The sequence below is a fragment of the Bactrocera tryoni genome, chromosome 2, assembly GCF_016617805.1.
Source record: "Bactrocera tryoni isolate S06 chromosome 2, CSIRO_BtryS06_freeze2, whole genome shotgun sequence".
Classification (NCBI taxonomy): Eukaryota; Metazoa; Arthropoda; class Insecta; order Diptera; family Tephritidae; genus Bactrocera; species Bactrocera tryoni.
Window position 1 is genome coordinate 19,732,080 of NC_052500.1, and position 21,098 is coordinate 19,753,177.

Below are 21,098 nucleotides of genomic sequence, written 5' to 3' on the forward strand. Positions count from 1 at the left end.
CCCCGCAGCATCGAATTTCCATTAAAGCGTAATTTTGACAGCGAGCCAAAGCGTCGAACCACGCAATCCCCAAAATGACAATGTCAATGTCGCCAACGCGCGGTTGAATTGTATGAAATTGTCGCTAGTAGGCGATAAATTCCAGTTGCAATTGCGGAGCGAACCAGAAATTTCGCTTTTCGACACTCACACTTGCCAAATGTTATTCAATGACTTCGATTTTACTACGCATTTTTTTAATTTGCCAAACAATTTTCATTCATGCGCCACACCATGCAACCCTTGGCTCTCACTTCGGTTTAGCGCTGTTAATTTTTTTTCTTTTTTTTTGTCGGTTTTCGCATTTTCATTGAGAAATTCGGTATATGTATGTAATACACACTATATCGCAGACTATCTCTTGGCGTCAGACGCTGCCAGACGTTTCGCCTCCAATTTGTCTTAAGCCTTCGTCCTTCGCAAACTCTCTTTTTCCTCTCTTCTTTTCCTCATACTTTCTTTATTCTGCTACTCTAATATGCGTAGCGCATTTATAATAGTTTCACATTTGATGGTCTGCAAATTTTCGTGAAATTGAATTTTCTTGCCATTTTACAAGCTCTCTCCCCTCCAATTCCTCCGTACGTCCGGGAATCATTGCAGTAACTGTGTCACGTGTCGATTGCTAATCGCAGCTACAAACTGTTCCTTTTTATTTCGCTTGCAAGGACACATTTAATGGTCAATTTATTTCACTGATTTATAATTTATTTATTTAAAAATTGTTTGCTTTCTTTATGCTCTTAAAATAGCAAATTTATATAAATATTTGTACTAAGCTGGTAAGTGATGAAGCTGTGGTGCGGGTAGAGTAATAGTCGACGGTGGTAACTTCTCTAGATAGCAGAGGAAGACTCATATAAGTATGTATATAGGGTGGTCCAAATGGCGATTTCTTTTTTGAACTCTTTGCCACTAAAACCTTTGGTCTAAAATACACTATTTTATTCTCGTGAAAGAATCATATCTCTTTAAGCTTAAAATTGGCAACTGGGGCCATGAGAAATTGCCTTCCATATATAGAACAGGTCAATTAAAAAGTCCTCGTCGTACTATACTAAAACAAATTTTTTGGACAAAACTTTATTCAACACCATCGAACACTTCTTCATTGAATGAGCAAGCAATCTTTTGAGATCTGAGAACGGGAAATAGTCGCTGTGAGCCAGATCTGGAGAATACGGAGAATGCAAAAGCAATTTGAAACCCAATTCGTAGATTTTTGCCATCTTTTTTACTGCGCATTGTTTTTGTGAAACACTACTTTCTTTTGCGGCCTTTTTCGACAATTTCATCCTTCAAACGGCCCAATAATACTATATAATAGTGGCTGTTGTTGGTTCTTCCTTTTTTAAGGAGTACAGACGCCATAAAGTTGCCAGCCGACTGTTGCGTTTTTCCACGCTATGGAGCGGGTTCATCTTGTGCAGTCCACTCGGATGACAATCGATTAGACTTCGGACCGTAATGATAGAGCCCTGTTTCATCCACTGCCAAATATCAACGCAAAAGCTCGGATTCATTACGGTTGAACTACTGCAAACTCTGCTCCGAATCATCACTCGTCTTTGTTTTTGGTCGAAAGTGAGCTCGCCCGGTAACCATTTTGCTCAGAGCTTTCTCATACCCAAGTTCATATCCTAAGAGTGCCTGCTATTTCGAACCACTTCACTTTATGTTCATCTAAAAATAGTTTGTGGTCTATTTTGATGTTTTTGTTGGTTACAACCTCTTTTCGGTCTTTACTGCCTTCAGTGCTCATTTCACCACGTTTTAACTTAGCATACCAACCCTTGATGGTTGATTTTCTTGGGAGAGTGGCCGAAAACTCTCCTTCAAACCAAGTTTTCTCTTCAACTGTATTTTTTCCTTCCAAATTACTAAATTGTAGAGCTGTCAAGTGTATAAGCGTGCCTTTTGAAGGGTAGAGCTAACTAAAAATCATATAGATTTAATTCATGTAGCACCATCTATGTGTCAGGCCAGAGACTTTTCAATTGACCTTTTATAAATAGAATTCGTCTTCCATATATAGTAGAATGTAAAGTCTCTCCAATATCTCAATAATGTACAAATTAGGTTAGGTCACTCTGGTAGACTCGTGTGCCATGTAAAGACCAGTTTTGGTTCTTAGTGATGCCAAATGCAGTGCTGTTACGAAGTTCATAAGAAGTAGTCATCCTTTAAGATGCCAGTGGTTGAAACGAATTTCAATAGGTTCTGCGGCCTCTATCGATATCTGTTTTAGTGTATCATATCTTGATTCCTCAAATGTTTTAATGCGTAACAAATGCACAATAAATGCTCCATTGTTTACCTGGTGTCTTGCACTTGATAGTTCCTACAGTCATTTCGATCTGTCAGTCTCATTTTGCATTGGTGTGCCGCCACCAGACTGTGACCAGGTAAATATTCCAATCATATCTCTGCAGACTCTGCTATTAAGAGTGGGTAGGAGCTTTGCGTATTTTCGACTTACGCTTTGCACCTGACTTTGGCTGTTTTGTATCCCGATAGATCATTCCGTCGAATTTTAATCTGTCTTCCAAGCTTTTGCCTAGATCGTCGTAAAGTCAATGCAAGGGTTCACCAATGTCGATCATGTTATTGGAGGACACCCATTTACCCCCCTTTGCAATTCGGTGCACTAACTTATTGTCATCGATGCCTTTGTGTCCTGGTACTCAGTAAAAGTGAGATCGCTTGTTCCTGGCGACTTTCTTAACTTCTCTCTGTTTCCCAGGGGCTAATATACGAATAAGTCATGTCAATTAATTTTTAAAAAGAATTCCTTAAAAGTACCCACTCTTTATACCACCCTGTATGCATACATTTAGAGGAAATCCATTCAAGCACACATGTCATTAATATGAGCGATGAGTTTTTCGTACATTACAATTTATAAATGTAAATATTTATTTATTATTTCTTAAGAAATTTGGAATGAAAAGCCACTCGCAGGTTGAGGCAAAATACTTTAATCATACATTGTTTGAGCACACACAAAAATTATATTTTTTCTGGGAGCATTCTAATGTAAAATTAGTTGGGTTATCGGTGAGCTCAATACAGAATTTTTCTTCTACATACTATATAAATGCGTTCGGTGCGCTTAAGGCTAGACTGGATGGTGGTCTACTGATTTCAGGCTGGTGCTTGGACGGATGCTTTAGATCTCGATTTTTTTATCATACTTACCAGAGATATTAAAGTTTACACATCGCTATCTATTGAGTGCAAGTTGATTGTAGTAGTAGCTGATTATAAGTTCGTATTGGAGGGGTTAATTGATCAAAAATTTAATAGCGGAAACTTACAATTATACTTAAAAATTAAATGTAGAACTTTTCGTTGTAGCTAAGACAATTCTCTGTTAGGTCCCTTAGTGAGACTTTTTAATGAGAAAGCATTAAAGATATACTAGGCACTGACCTCGAATTCCAGTATGCAGAACTGGCTCGATTTAGCCACGACCATCTGTCTGACAAAAAAATTTGCACACGGCCTTTTCTCATCAAGAAGCTGATCATTTCTCGGAACCGCCGATAACGGAAAGAAGAAATTGTTCAGATCGGACCACTATACCATATAGCTGTCATATAAACTAAACGATCAAAATCAAAATAAATATATTTTTATAAAAAATGCACTTGCCAGGGGTATTATAGTTTGTATAATGTGTGTCCAGGAAGGATCCTCCGCAATCCTTGTCACAAATATAGCATAACTAGAGTCATGACTCACGATTACTTCTTCATTTTTTATCCATACTGTAGCCGTTCCTTTGAGTTTTCGTGTAATTAGCAATAGTTTGAGGCACTAAGCTAGAACTCTTTTTACTCGATCCTCAAAAACAACCATCTCACTCTTAAGAATCTACATTCATTTCCCAAAATGTTCGAAATAAATTCGCCAAAATTGTTAAGAATTCATTATAATAATCTTAATTATAATATACGGTGTTTTGCGATGATAAGCCACTTCAATAGCCACAAGCGTACATTATCAGCACTATATGTACATATGTACACATATACACGCTTATGTAAAGCCATGCTTGTTGCTGGGTATTTATGCTCTTGTTGTTTGGTAGGTAACTCACCCATCTGGCTGCTTGACAAGTTTATTTTTAGCCGAGCCCACAATTCTAATCAGCTTAAGACCACTTACTCGACCACTGCTGGGTCGAGTATGTATGTATTGGCAAAGCAAAACAAAAGTAAAAGTGACAAGATAAAAATACGTAAACATGTACATATGTATATACTTTATACCAACCACCTTATTTATTTCAAACCTTGTGCTTTGTTAAAAGTAGTTTTTGTAGCCGCTCAGTTGCATATTTAATCCATAGCATGTCTGCCTTGAATTTTACTTTCAAATTGTTGTTGTTTTAAATAGGTATTTGTGTTAATTGTCCAGGCTTCTTAGAATAACTGTTTCCGTGGTGTAGTGGTTATCACATCCGCCTAACACGCGGAAGGCCCCCGGTTCGATCCCGGGCGGAAACAGATGTTAATTTTTTGGTGCTAATAATAAAAAATGTAATCTGAAAGTGTCTTAACATTGACTAAAAAATGATAATTTGTTATATGTATGTGACCTGGTCTACAAAAAGGGAGCTAACGTGCGAAAACAAGTTATGACTTTTAGGATTCTATCACGTGAAAAAGCATCTCATCTTCCATCCGAATCAACTAAAAAGTGAAAATTGATTTTTTGACACCTAAGCCGCCTTTCCGTAGACCAGGTCACATAAATTTTTATATATCCTACACTAAAAATCAGTATTTCATTGAATAGACGAATGTGATACTGCAGATATCGTTAGTACTTCTTAAAAACCCTTCACAGAGCCAAACCACCATCTAACTACTGTTTGCTGTAGAAATCACCAAAAGTTTATATAATACATACATATATACTAGGCAGACTGAAAAGCTTTTATTTGAGAGGTAGCCATTAGAATTGCATACATACATATGTTTTATAGTTAAACCTAACCTTCAGTTCAAAATGAGCAATGAAACAATTTTATCTATAATGCCATAGTAGCCTAATCTTCTGCAATATTATGCCTAATCTAGCATTCAGACACTCTTTTCTGTAATACTATGTCTAATCTATCATCGGATACCTTTTTCTGTACTCAGCAGTCAACTCAACTCTTGCTGGATAAAAATTTAGCGACAATAAAGTGGTAATTGCTGAAGCTGTGGTCTGAAAATCGAATCCTGACGCATAAGCAGCTATGTTGAATACAAAACTGGTTGCTATACTATTATACACGGTCTAAAAAGTGATTGGCCTGAATGGTCATAAACAAAAAATCTGTATACTTGTCTTTTAGTACCAACCTTAGCTCGAATACTATCAAAGTTCTATGATATTTAATCAAAATGATCTGAAATTATTGGTCTCAAAGTGTCGCTAACTCTGCTATTTAAGGAAAGGCTTTACACCCGAAGGGTTTCGGAACATCGTTACTCATTCAGTGATAGATTTTTAAATTGAAGGAGTTACGCTAGGAAGCCATCATATACTCCTGACTAGCGCCCATTGAATATTTCCTTCTTCCTAAACTAAGAAATATATCACTCATATGAGAAGGACAAGATGGAATCGCTTGTTTTGAAGACCTCGAGGCCTAACAATATCAAATCGGTATTGAAATATTAGAGAACAGTTGCGACAAATGCATTACTCTTGTTCTTTCATTGTTAAGCCAAAAGTATTCCATTCGCTATCTAGAAAATACATATGTATGTATGTGCACATATACATCACAACGAACAATTTGCGGAATAATTTAATACAATTTTCAATATCTCTGCTGCCGTGTTTCCAATAATGCTACTATAGACCACTTCAACGGATTATCTTAATGAAACTTCGCGTCAACTTTCGTATGTACTCGTATTCATTACTGATAATACAAATGTATATATCCTCAATCACATTTGTGATATCTGATTGATTGCATCATTACAAGAATGTTTTCAACTGACAGCCACACTTCAACAATCAACTGTCAATCAGATGAAAATCTAAGCACTACAAACATACATACAGATAAGTTCAAGTAATTCACCAATTCGAAGTGTGTGATGCCCTAAGAATAACACCCATTCACACATATCTCATTATCCATATCTATACTTGTACATATATTTAGGATATACAATTTAAATAAAAGGGTTCATCTGATATTGCTGCTTAGGTCTGTTCACCCTTTTCGTTTGTGGAAATAGTTTAAAGTATATTCAAATAATCATATATGTAGATATGTACGAGTATAAGTATAAGGGGTATACGAGTATAATTATAAGGGGTCCTACATATAGGATGGTAGCACTTAGAGGCTTATGTGTTTCGGTTACAAGTACCCTGAAGTCTGCTTCTTATCAGGGAACAAGGGTAGCTAAACTCTCAACATCCCAGATGCCGATCCTATTGAAAATAAAACAAGAAAAAACGTTAACATCGATTGCACCGATGCTATAATACAAATACAAAAGGTTTCTTAAATAATTTGATTTTAACAGATCAGTTTGTTTGGCAGCTTTACGATTCGATCTGAACAATTTCTTCGAAGATTGTTGCAATGTCTTGGCCAATAATCCATGCTAAGTTCCGTGAAAACATCTGGTCAAATAGAAAAGTTTTCCATACAATTATCTTGGAATCCCTACTAAACACCAGAAGCTACCTATTCTACAGATGATAGAATGAAATAAATGTATTGTATTATATTTATTAAAATTGACCCTGTCCTAACCCAAATTTTTTAGGATCTTTGTATGTCAGTATGTCGGTCCCAACTCAATCATCAAATACAATAACTGGTTTGGCACTACGTCCGTAAATACTCCCAGCCCACCTTTTTCACTTTTCAACCGTTTCAGTTTCAGTGGACAGACAATAAGTCTCTAGATTCAAAAGAATTGGTATCATTTCTTTTCAATCATATAAGTCCGACACCAATATTTTTGTTAAGTATTCTATACTGATAGTTATTGTTGTAGCAAAACAAAGATTACGGTATGTCTAAAAATGTTTCTTTCTTGTTTATTTGGAAGATGATAATAAACAGAAAGATAGGAACTAGTGGACAAACGATATTTCGAAATAGTTATTGCATTACTTTAGATAGCATATCACGAACGCGTACGAAAAGTATACGATAAGTTCACCGCCTATTAGAACTATTAAAATGGTGTTTGAATAAAAGTAATGCATAAGAACCTAAGACTGACCGAAAAAAAGTTCAATTTATAAGCAATTATTAAGTGGCACACCTTTGCTCTCGAAGAAAACATATGGAACCGTCTCATCACCCTCGAAAACACTTTACAAGTAGATTAAATCAAGCTGAAACTGATAACTTCCCTTTAAAATATAACAGTAATATGTAAAACTGGGTACATCTAGATTTTATTATCAAAATGTTGATTTAAATTCCGTCAACACTAAGAGTACCTGAGATAGTTGCCTCCTAATTGTGTTAGCTCGCTAATTCAGAATAATCTTCTCCATTTATATAGAGTTTCTGAGCGCTCTTTGACACATAAATTCAATTAAAGCTAAGAACATGCCAAAATCACTTCAAAACCCTCACACAAAAAATAACTGTATAACAATATTATCATACATGTCAAATTAGCACAATCAAAAAGAGTGTGCTAAGAGACTCCACATCATCTACGCACAAACATGTAAAGTACCAAAACCCAAAAGTCATAACTACACAATACATTATCCATGCATTACATGTCCATATCAGTTACCAGATAACTACCACCCAACCCATAATACACCTTCCAGCTACACACATCCTTTTGTATACTCTCTTAACCTCCCCACTCATCTAAGGGTATCCATAAAAACTATTCCCATTATATTCATCTTTCTTAACGTTTAAGTTGGAGTTTGAAGGACACGTGGCGCCTAACGGACAGCAGCAGACAGACGAGAAATAGATCAAAGCACCAAACATCAACTAGTTTGTAACTCTCACACTCTGCCCACCAGGTCTCTTTGTCACCAAAGCCATAAGTGCAGTGAAATTGAATATTCGCCCAATTTATAAGCGACTGAACATAAAAGAATAGTTTTTTCCTCGTTATTTATTTATTTTCGTAAATGTTATCGGTCATTGTTTCCTGTTTAGAAATTAGCTGAACAAGTGAAACGGGTACGACAAGAACTTACGAGCATAAATTTCCATGGTGACAAGTTGGCTCTATTATTGTTGAGAAAGAGTATTGGAGAAGTTATAGAATTTGTAAAGGCAGAGAACGAAAAGAACAACTATATTTGTAACAGTTCGAAGAAGATAATCAATCAACGTTCCCAATAGAAATAATTAAGAATATTTGCGCAAATGTGTCAATTTGCTGTATAAATTGCTTGTAAGGTCCTTGAAAGTTTTTGGAATATTTTATAAATATTTTTATGCAAAAAGTTTACCTCATTAAGACTTCCTTTTTTCTCTTACTCGAATAACATAAGAGTTTTTATCGTAATCTGGTTTTAATTTTGCTAGAAATGTCCTCAGTTGCTAGATAATAGTGATGAGCTGCTTTCTCACTCATGGAATAAAGCGATATCAACGATATACATATAAGTAGGACCAGGTGTTTACAAGGCAAACTGAAGACGAACTCTTAGCTACAGTTTTTAGGGAAGTTTTACCGAAATATACAATGATTTATATTTAATATTTTATCTCGGTAGTATTTTCGAAAATTACACAAATATATGAGGTACACAATTCCTAAAAATATAAATATTGAAGATTCTTAAAGGCGTCTCATATCTGTCGGAACGACCGGATTAAGTATTACTTCATGGGAGAAAGAAAGTCTTTAAGTCTCATCCATAATACGGACTGACTGACGCCTAATATACTGTATATGGCTTAGTTTTGTCATAATTAGAGCAGATGCTTCGCTGACAGCTTTCTATCAGACAGTTAAGTCTGATATATCAGAGGACACACAAAACGACGAAAAACTACACCCAAGGGAAGTATTTAACTCTTCCCTTACATTTGAAAAACGACGACATTGAAATACGTGCTCAGAGTCTTCTATGCACTCTGGACGTCCGTACTGTCCGTAAGGTCGTGATGGAATCGGAATATATAGTATAGCTTCTAAAGCATACATGTCCACTCAGTTTTTGGGTTAGGTGGAAGTCTTGGTCCCCATGTCGTCTATCTATCTACGAATGAATGTCTGGGATTAGTCCTTTGGTTGAGGTTTGCCACCGTCGCTGCGGATTTGTGATGCTTTTGGTTCTCTCTTCTTTTCTACGCATACAAACATCTTTTAAAGCTGGTCCAATCGCGCAAAATCGTCTCTCTGGATGTCAATGGTCGACATACCAGCCAAAACTTCGGCAGTGTCGCTTAATATCTTTCGAAAAGCACTTGTTACTCATACAGCTGTGAGTTTACAAGATGTTCGTCGAAAGTTAAGCTTATTACATATGTATAGTATAGTATCGAAATCCCGATCCAAAACTGATGATCCCAAAATTTTTCTATTATATATTTCACCAGTTTCGACTTTTTTTAAGGCAGTTTTTTTTTAAATCACCTACTGGAACACAATACCGCAATGTTGATCCTGAAATCTCGAAACCTCCCCATTATTACTAATCTAATCTAATTTAGATAAAAAAAATAGTATTTTAAAACTCGAACTGGTAATACCGATACCGAAGCTCTGATCCCGAAATCTCAAAATTTCTCTGATATTTATTTTGCCCGAAATAATTTCTATATTTTCATCTAAAAGAGAAAGTAAATTAAATCCCGAACTGGAAACTCCAATGCAGCAGTACTAATCCCGAAATTTCTCTATTATATACATATTTTATCACAAATCGTTTATATTTTATAGTCAAAAAGGTAAAGTATTTTAAATCCCGAACTGCAAGTTCCAATCCCGAAGTGTTAATTCCGAAATCTCTTCAGTATTTATTTTACTACAAATATATTCAATTTCATATAAATATCAATATTGTTTTAATCCCGAAATAAAAATCCCGATTTTTGTAATAATATACAATTGTATTTCGCCAGAAATAATTTCTATATTTTCATCTAAAAGGAAAATCTATTAAAATCCTGAACCGAAAATTCCAATACCGAAATGTTGATCCCGAAATTTCTTTATTATATATTTTATCACAAATCGTATATATTTGTATTTAAAAAGACAAAGTATTTTAAATCCCGAAAGTTCCAATCCCGATGTGGTAATTCCGAAATTTCTTTAGTACATATTTATTTTGCTACAAAAATTTTCTATTTAATAGATATAAAAAGTAAAGTAATTTTAATTCCAAACTAAAAATCCCGATCCCGAAATCCCGTTCTAAAAAAAATGTTTTTGTATAAACGTGCAATTGTATTAAATTCCACATTTAAATTAAGCATTTAGTACCAAAAATTTGCTTCTGAGAGTATTTTCGTTGCTTTGTGGAAGCGAATGTCCCACCTAATCTAATATACTACTGTCCTTTTATTTAATTTTCGTCTTTCAACATTTTATCATTTAATTAGCTATATCAAAGCATTTTAGCTGCACGCGCTTACGGCACTCATGCGCTCACTCGCCAATTCCCCTCACTCCATCCGTACGCTGCTAAGTGCGTGTGTAATCTTTGAAACTGTCACTTTTATTGGTGCCAACATATTGCGAGCTTCCGTACATACATACATACTATATATATTTATCTACGAACTATATAATTTATAAATATATACATATTTAGATATAAGCTAGCCATCTAAAAATTTTCGCTCCCTCTGTCTGTACGTCTTATATGGTTCATAGTTGGCTCACATTCCATGTTTCCCCTAAACTCTACTCTACTCTAGCATCGTGCATGTTTGTGGCATGTCTGCGCACAATGTTCCATGAAATTGAATTTTATTACGCTACTTCATTACATTTATTTTATAATCCGTTGGTTTGTTCTGTGCACTCTCTGCATATGAATGACCATCATTATATACGCCAAATACGTGACAACGACGAAAATCATGTGGATAATGTTTTTAGCAGTGCCACTGTGCCAATTTGAAGTTTCTACAAAGCACCGCAGCACTTTTTTTTATCTGCTATAAGGAATTTTCACTGAATTACGCAAGTTTTTTAAAATTATTGTAAATCGCTTAGGAATTTGTCGAGTGTATTTGCTTGGAATTAAAAAAAGTTCCTGTCTAAACAGAAACTTTTAGTCACATATGTTCACATACTTTAAAAATATTCTTCCATGTTTTCCTTACATTTTGCACCCACATCTTATATGTATTGTATTTGTAAATTTTTGTTTTTATTATCTGTGACTCACTTGTTTTTAGCATGACTGCCCTTTTTTATTTGTTTTTATTTGCTTCGTTGCATTGCTATGCCGGAAAAGTTCGTTGGCTATTTACTCGCCGCTATTTCTTATTCGTTGCAAATTGTTGTGATTTTGAACGTGTCCTGAATTGTTTAGTATTACTATACTATTTTTATTTCGAACTCAGACTACCTCTTGTTTTACGAACTACTTGTTCCCCGCTACCTAAATTACTAGTGGTGGCTCAATATTCCACAAGAGATATCGTTGTTGACCCTGTCAAATATGCTTTATTCAAGTCATTTGTGAACATATTTTTATGACTTAAAATATCTATGTATGTACATACATACATACAGAAGGTATGTAGTATGGAGTCCATAATTTAAAGGTCAACTCTCAAGTATTTGTTTTTTATTTTGTCAGAAACTAACTTTAAACGACTCATATGCAAAAGTTCGAAAAGTAGTTGACGAATGCTGTATTATTATTATGGATGTAAAATCTGGCGGTGGCAATAGAAAAATGCTTTTCTCGAAAACAGAATTCAGTTGTCAAACTTCTTTAGTCCACATCGTGATTTCTATTTGGTGGCTTGGTATCCGAAAAATGTTATCTCTAATACTCAGCAGATGAACTATAATGGTGATAGGTCACAAAATATTCGTCTCTGAAAAAAAAACACCTCTGCAGAGTAAAATACAGTGTGAGTTTGTGAGGTGGAAGATATTTAGGGATGGTATTCTCTCTATCGTTTAAAAAACCTTGGTAAAAATAAATGAATTAAACTCCAGAACTCCCTCAGCAGCGTCACAGAAAAACCATCTTAAGAAACCGAGAGAAATTTGAATAACTCTTAACATTGCTGAAAGAGCACAGTTAGTTACTTGACCCAAACAAATCAATGGTATATAATACTCAAAAAAGATTTCTTAACAATTCGGAAATCGTTCTGTAGATTCAGAAATCGGCATTATAGAAACCGATAGCATTTTGGAAGTTCTAGTTTAGGCTTATACCGCATAAGCGGTGTCTACGCCAGCAATGAAAAAGAAATAAAGGCGTCTTATTAAGAAGAATATAAAGTACCTTGTTGATAACAATGTTCCTTGTTCATGCCCGTATTTTATAAAAAATAATAACACTATCAACTAAGTTCAACTTGAGGAGCTATAAAACTTTGCCATGTAAAACTATTAAGGTCGAAGGCAGTACTAGAGCTCTTCGGTATTTTAATTATAAAGTTTATACTTTAAACTATTTGAATATTTTTCTGCTGTTTCTATATTTCATAATTATAATCTTATCCTATTTTTCTTAACCTAATCGAGATAGTCTGGCAGCCTAAAATAAACATTTTTTATATTCAGCAGGTCGACCCTACAATCAAAAGTTAGTTCAAAACTGAACTTGCCTTAAAATGTTTGACTCGTTTAGTCTTCTACATTCCGTATTCAGATTTCACACATTTATTGATTTCTCACTCTCATAAATCAATCAATTGTACCTAATTGCCCATTTTCTGTTTTTATCGATATTCTCAATCCCAAACTATTGCTCTGCTATTACCAATTCCTTACAAATTACCATCGAAAATCAGCATAAAAATTGTATTATGTTTCGATTCTCATGTATCATAGATATTTACTATGTAACATACATATTTTTGGGAGTACTTACTCTCACACTGTATACCTAAGTAAATCGATCAGTGTGACGATCACTACGATGTTGAGCGCCGCACCCTAAATTGTAATCGTAAATGTAAATGTAATAAATCGGCAGCTGTTGGTATTGATTGTACTGAATGCGATAAGCTTTCGTAGATTTGAAATCGAAAGATATGCATGAGTTCTCTGAATAACCTTCAAATTTGTGAAGAAATATCTTAAAAGAAATGGCAATGAACTTGAACATTATTATAGTATACAGTAAAGGAAGAGTCACAAAATATCAATCCCTTTCTCTTGGCATACGTCTTTTCAGTGATATCACATCTGAAAAGATCAGATAGTTCAAGATTTTAAATTAATCTATATAATGTATAACAGAACTATAGTAAAGGTCAGTCAAGCTATTTTACAAGCTGCACGACTTTTTACCAAATTTTACCATAAATACCTAGAATCTTCAAAATTTGTTAACTAGGCATATCATTCAATGTAGAAGCGTCCATTAACTTGCTTAATAGACTAAAAATTTGGGCTTTGTGCATTACCCTCAGTACCTCCTTTAGCTTCCTCCTCGCAGTTACAGATGACCTGTATGTTTTAAGACCACCATGTGTCATTTCTGCTATTCTCTTTTGTCATATTTTATTTGTCCATTTTAGTTCATTTTCTTTCTTTCTCAATTTGTACTGCCTATTTATACACTCGAGAAGTTTGTATAAAAATATTTTCAATCTGGTCCAAATATTCATACGAAACTTTCGCCACTTCGTACGAGTTGCACAACTTCTCTTTGGAGTATTTTATATTTGTTTGTTTCAATAGTTTTGCCTACTTGCTCCTTTATATCCAATGAGTTCGCATAAAAGTCATTAGTAGTCAATACTGTGAATGAATTCTGTAATATGTGTGTATGTAAATAGTTTTCAGGCAAAAGTTTTATATAAACAAATGCGAATAGCTCGTATAAATCAAAACAGATAACAATAAGATAGCAAAAACAGAATTAGTTTGAACTAATATAAACGACAAATTGCTTCAAAGAAGAAATGGGAACAGAAATCGGGATTAATCAGATTTGTAGTTTTGATTGCAAAAAGGTTTTAAACTTTTTAGTAGTATAATTAAAAATTTATTGAGTTTCAATACGAATATTGCTGCATTTTGAGAAGTTTTTCAGACATAAAAGTATTTTTTTTTAATATTACCCGTCATTTAATGTAAAAATCTTGTGAAATTTCCGTTGAAAAAAAGCTGTAGATAAACGATGTAGCGATAAATGACAAACATCAGTATCGATAGATTTCTCTTTAGATTACGCAGATAGCTAGAAGTCTCACAATTTCATTCATTTAATTATTAACCCAAAATTCCAAAGTCTAATGGCCTTGTTACACGTACCGAGTACAGTGGCGAGACAGTATTCTGGCCGAGTATGATACTCGGTCGAGAGAGTTGCATTGGCGAGTAGAGGTTTACACGTATTTTGTTCATCTAGTTAGACAGTGAAGTTTTTCAAAGTTTTATTTACAATGTTTGGTAGAAAAAGACATTTTAAAAGAGTTTTTAATGAAGTTCTACTGCATCTCATAAAAGAGTTGTGGGATTTTCAATTCTTTCACAATGCAAAATGCAATTGAAATTAAATAAACAACATAAAAATCGACCGAGTGGCGAGTGAAGACCGAACGCGTGTTCACATGCAACGAGCGAGTCAGTGATTAGCTCAGAAGGGTCAAACGAGTGAAGAAAAAAGAAGCACTCGGCCTAGTAAACAAAATGTGATTCTAGTGACTCTCTCGCCACTATACTCGCCCACTGACTCGGTTCGTTACTCGCCTTACTGTTTAAACGAAACGAGCACTCGGCCGAGTCAATGTCTCGCCACTGTACTCGTTACGTGTAACAAGGCCATAAGTCCCACCAAGAATCAAATTTACGTATATGATATTAACAATAAGTAAAGCGGCGATTCTTTCAGAAAAAACGGCTATTTTTAATAATACTGTCTGTATTTCCTTCCAAAAATACATATGTATATAATTTTATATTTCGACTCAGGAATAACTCCTTAAAAGTCTGCTTTTCTTAGGTACCATTCCTTTATACTATAAAATATTAATAAATGTCAATGAGTTGATAGTGCGTCAAATTTGACGACAGCCTTAGTCAAACTAATGACATATGGCAATACAAGTTGATCTAAAATAGTCAGATAATACAAAATTTGGCTCACTTTTCTTGATGATTATTACGAGAAGGTTCTATAAACTATTTATGCGGCTTTGCTCATGCTAAAGTATAAACTTAGCAAATCTATTCAATAAAAGTAACTTCAGAACTGTATTAGCTTTTAATTTTATGCACCAGCACTTTTAGCTTTGTGGATTTTTACTATTGCAAACAGAAGCATGTTAACTTGTATATGTTTAAGAATAAGTAATAAGTTAAGGCTAATAGACTCCTTTCTGAAAATCTGCAGGACATCTTGGCCTATCGCACTATAAACTGTAGTAAAACCCGTCATCTGGCCAAGTGCTAATTCACAAACATTCTTATGTGTATGGAATAGGAATCGGTTCTTCATTAGGTCGTGCTTCTTGTCTTCGATACTCCAGCAAACTTGAAAATGACATTTTTCTCAGTATCAGTATCAGTATCATTTTACTCAGTATTTATTTTCGCGTGATATATTAAGTATCTATTTGTATAACTGACTAGACACATTAGATCCAAAAGGTGGTTGATTTTGAAACCAATATAATGTAGAAAAACACTCAACAAAGTGCTGTAATTTCATTCGGTGTACCGAACTCGTATATACAATACATATGGTATAGTTTTTGGATCTGTAGTCCAAGTAGCTTTAGAAAATTCTCAAACTACGTAGTCGGCGTACGAGAACAAGCTTTTGTCTGAATATGTTCGTTCTGAAGTAATCTGAAAATATGGTTGATTCAAGAATGCAAAAATCAAACTCCTGGTTTCTAATAATTTTCCAAGCTATTCGTAAATTCTCAAAACTTGGCACCTTCGGACCATTACTTGTTCCGGTCTCTGCCTGCAAGGATCAAAAATTTTATGAGCGTGGAATCAATTTTTTGCACGAAAGATGGCAAAATGTATTGTATCAAAATGGAGAATATATAATATCGTAAAATATTTTCTACAATAAAAAAACGTTTTTGAATTACACTAAAAAACGAAATTACTTAGTGAACAACCCAAATTCACAAACTGTATGTCAGAAAAGGAAATTACTCACTGCAGCTGTATTTCTTTCAAACCAATCAACCGTGAAAAATGCACCGTTAAATTTGCTTCCAGTTCAAAGATTAAAAGCGTGATACATGAGATGTAATATATTTTCAATAAAAACGCTAAAAATAAACAAATAAAATGCCAAATTATTCAGTTAATATAACATAAAGATGTTTAATGGCATTTGCAGTCTTATTATAATTTCTTTTACGGAAGTTGGAGTTTTGAAAGTTTTGCTGTTGGTGGAAATTCAATTCAGTAATGAATATACTAGTATTTGAAGCTGCTATTAGCATTATATTATTACATGTGCACTATGGATATAAACATTTGGTAATTTTTACAGTAGACTCTAGTTAGGCGCTTGTTGGGCTCTGTGGGGGATTTATGAGCCGCACTGAAGATATCGGCAATTTTACATACGTATAGTTAATCAAATATTTATTTTTATTATATATATAACAATTCTTAACAATATATAAGAAATTATTATTTTTTTATTAAAATTTAACACTGTCGGATTATATTTTTACTATTATCACCAAAAAATTAAGATCTGTTTCCGCCCGGGATCGAACCGGGGGCCTTCCGCGTGTTAGGCGGATGTGATAACCACTACACCACGGAAACAGTTGGCAACTCTGCCCTAAATCCTGTACATCAATTATAATTTATTTTTATTTTTAACCAATATATGTAGTATGTAAAGTTGAATTTTCTTTACTCGAATTATCATAATCCTAAAAAAAAATTAGGAGTTTGAAAGACTTTGAGTTAAAGAAGGAAAGTTGTATGAAATTTGATATCTATTGCGAATTCAAGGGTGGGAGTTATGGAGAACTTCAAGTTATAGAAGTTCGAGTCAGGGAACTTCAACTGCATTACCATTTTTAGCACGTTGGCTGCCAGTGTATCACTGGTGATCACAACAAAAATCTTCCAGGTGCCAACTAAAAAGTACATATTGCGTTTTGGCTTAGGTAATACACTGACAGTCAACGTACTAAATATACATATGTGTATATGGTTTTTATTAAATATGAAAAAGTAATTTAATATGCTTGGAAATTCATCATTCAATGGTTCAATCCATATTTACTTAAGTACTATTATGCTAAAATATATACTTACTTGCATACCTAATCATTTAAAACAAATTTTACATTATGAACTTTGGAAAATGAATTTAAAAAATTATTTAGAAGAAAAAAAATTATATCTGTTTCCGCCCGGGATCGAACCGGGGGCCTTCCGCGTGTTAGGCGGATGTGATAACCACTACACCACGGAAACAGCTGAGTGTTGTTTGCCAAAGTACTTACTTGAGTGGGTGGTAATATGTGTAGTAAGGGAGAGTGAGTCAAATTATTTCACCACGTGGTGGAGTATGTGTTCAATTTCGAAAACTCAATAGTGAGCAATATGCTATGTGAATAAAGATGCCTGATATGGCAATTTACATATTATACACTATTTTATTAAAACAACTTTGATAAACAATTATTGGCAAAATTGCTGTTTATTTATATTTTTGAAAATTTTTGGTAAGAAAATATTTCAATTTTAATGAACAACTTTCTGAACTTGATTCCATATTCTAGAAATGTGGTTAAACTGTTTAAGGGGTTATATATTGTTTGAGGGCCGAAAGAAAGCGAATTTTCCAGAATTTTTTCTGAGAAAACATTTAGGTTTATTGATCGAAAAATTTGGTGTCTTTTAACTGTATTTTAAGACTTAGTTTTAGTAAAAATATTTATTTTGAAATATGACGTTTTTCGGTGACCACTATATCGGTGAACTGGTTCTTCTGATATTAAAAAACCAAACAGATTTCGTTAATGTAATGTTAATTCTAATAATTCATCAAAGGGATAAGCAAAATCAAATTTTTTGTCAAAGTGGCGGTTTCTCAAAAATAAAATCGATTTTTTACCAAAATTTTGGCTTTATATTGTTAAAAGAAATATTTATTGGAAAAAAATCTTCGTTTAATTACTAAAAATTTTTTTTTTAAGCTGGTGTTTAAATTTAAGAATAATCGGCTTAGCCGTTTTAGAATAAAGTTGGTCACCGACTTTGAAGACAGTATTTTGAGAAAAACAACGCCTTTAATATTTGACCTTGTACTTGTACTTCCATGCACTCTGGAACGCCTTTTTAAATTCGCGTGTTACTTCGAAAATATTCACCAGTACAATATACAATTTTCTGTGTGTTTTCTTACATATTGTATGTATATTAAGAAAATAAAATAAAAAAAGTAATTTTTTTTTAATTCTAACTGTATGTAACCCTTTAAGAACCATGTTAGCGTTTGAACAAGCAAGATAAATTAGTTGAGGGCCAAGACAAAGTACTTTCGATTGTTTTTGTTAGAACAATGTCTGAATCCTACTTGGATCACTTCAGAACGAAACAAGCAACAGTCAAATATTGCATATTGTTTACATTTTTTCTTTATGGAAAATGCTCCACTTTTCCAATATGCGATATTTGACTGTACTACGAGGTAGAATTAGATCGTTAGATGCATCGCTCTCGAGAGTCAGCCTTAAAAGCAAGATATTCCTTCTACTAATCAAAAATAAATTCAACATCATACTTTAAAAACAACAACCATCTTTTAGAAACGAGAGAGAGATTCAAGAGAGGTCTTTTCGAGCATTGTGACTGATAAAATGATGTTTACGAATATTCGTTGTGAGTTCAGCAGTGATTTGTAGACCGCTATCGTAGGTCTTGTGTTTGAAATAACTCCCCAAAACAGTGTCAAAGTCAGTAAAGACTGAATATTTTTTCTCTCTAGCATCGTATATTCAAGAGGAAGATTCTCCATATAACAGGGCGACCGGTATTTTTGAAACAAGGTACAATTAAAAAAAGTTTGCCAAAAATTGGCACAAACGGTCTCTTTCAGGTTCTAAAAATTACGTTTCCCGAGCAAGAATATTTTTCTGAGCGCGTATCAATTTATATGGAAGTTTACCCCGAGTCTGAAAAATCAGTTTGGTAAAGACTCTTAAACCTCCGGCGTTCTTTACACGTAATCAACCCCCACAATGTCCTCCTTCCCGCCCATCACCGTCATTTTCAATTCACGCACGTAAAAACTACTTAACAACAATTACAATTAAACTTCAAAACGTTTGCAGCTGAGCGTCGATCTCCACTTTCTTGCTCAAAATTGCGAACGTGCGTGAATTTACCGTTAAGTCACCCTCACAGCGGTGCATTATTGACTGGTAGCTATGACTTGAGGCGACGCTGCGTGTGATGTCACAAGGGCGACTCTGTCAGCACCATATGCTATGCCTTTCTAATTTGCGCTAATCCATTCGAAATGAATAAAATGAAAAATCGAAAGGATAATAAATTGGACGGAAAAACAAGCTGAGGCAGCCGAAAAGGAGAGTTTAATTCAAAGAATCTACTTAAACTTGTTGACGCGAGCGCTGAAAGACAAATACCGTGAACTGAAGTCATATGAGCAAATAAGGTGTTGGATTTATAGATGTGTGTGTATATGCATGAAAGTATGTTTATGTGTGTGTATAAGTATGTGAGTGTGTATAAGTATGTGTGCGTGTAAGTGAGTGGAAAATTTCGCTGCACAATAAAAACTTCAAAGCCAACTTTGTCATGACTATTTAAATTTCGAAGTAAACAAAGTGACTTAACGCCAACATAAGTGTGTGTGTGGGTGTGTTGATGTATTGTGGGTGTGTTGCAACCCAGCGCTACTTGTAGCAGGATTTGCGTAACAAGCCATAGGTAAACAAGCGCCGCATTTGAAGTGACAAGGAGAAAGAAAATTTTGCTTTGGCTGCATTGAAGTTAGAATACCCCTCACAGGTGCATTTCTTATAGTATAAGGGTATATTTTATAGTTGGACGATCTGAACAATTTTTGCAGAGATTGTAGCCTTGCCTTGGGCAATATTCTATGCTAAATTTCATGAAGATAATTTGCCAAACAAAAAAGTTTTCCTCACAAGAACGTGATTTTGATCGTTCAGTTTGTATGACAGCTATATGCTATAGAGGTCCGATCTAAAAAAAAAGTTCGGAGATTATAGCCTTCTCTTAGTCAAAATCCTACGCCGAATTTCATAAAACTATCTTGTATCAAATAAAAAAGTTTTCCATACTAGAAACTGATATTGATCGTTTAGTTTGTATGACAGCTATATGCTATAGTAGTCCGATCTGAACAATTTTTGAGGAGATTGTAGCCTTAACTTGGTCAATATGCTCAACCAAATTTTGTAAAGTTATCTAGTCAAATAAAAAAGTTTTCCATACTAGATACTGATTTTGATCTGTCACTGAGTATCGATCTGGATTTTTTCCCACGCCATTTTCTTTCCAAGAGTTCTAGATATTTCAAAAGCTAATAAATCATATTTAGGGTATAATGAGCACGTAAAAACGTGATACAGAGATGACCATATTTGTATGTATGTGTATGTGTCTGTGTGGGTGTTACTTCCGCGGTGAAGGAGTTAACACCCTTACTAGCATTAAATACTTCATAAACCAGCTGATGACAAGTATGAAATGCCGATGAGTTTGCTTGGCTTAGAAAGCCATATACACACATTCTTCTTGCATACACACACTAACTCGTTGGCATACAAACACCCTATGACATTGAAGTTGCTGCACCAAATTGGTGTAACCTCACGGCTGAAGCACGCATGTTGTAAAATGCTTGAAATAATATTTAAATACGCACACATTGACACTGCAAATGAAATATCTGTCTAG

At 34.3% G+C, this 21,098-nt stretch overlaps 3 non-coding genes across 3 annotated transcripts; 1 reads left to right on the forward strand and 2 right to left on the reverse strand.

Annotated features, from left to right (window-relative positions):
* The first annotated feature begins 4,477 nt into the window (after positions 1–4,477).
* Trnav-aac lies at positions 4,478–4,550 on the forward strand. Its single transcript has one exon. It is a non-coding gene; the product is annotated as a tRNA-Val (tRNA).
* A 12,335-nt stretch (positions 4,551–16,885) lies between these two features.
* Positions 16,886–16,958, reverse strand: Trnav-aac. The gene has a single exon. It is a non-coding gene; the product is annotated as a tRNA-Val (tRNA).
* A 590-nt stretch (positions 16,959–17,548) lies between these two features.
* Positions 17,549–17,621, reverse strand: Trnav-aac. Its single transcript has one exon. It is a non-coding gene; the product is annotated as a tRNA-Val (tRNA).
* Positions 17,622–21,098: the final 3,477 nt, after the last annotated feature.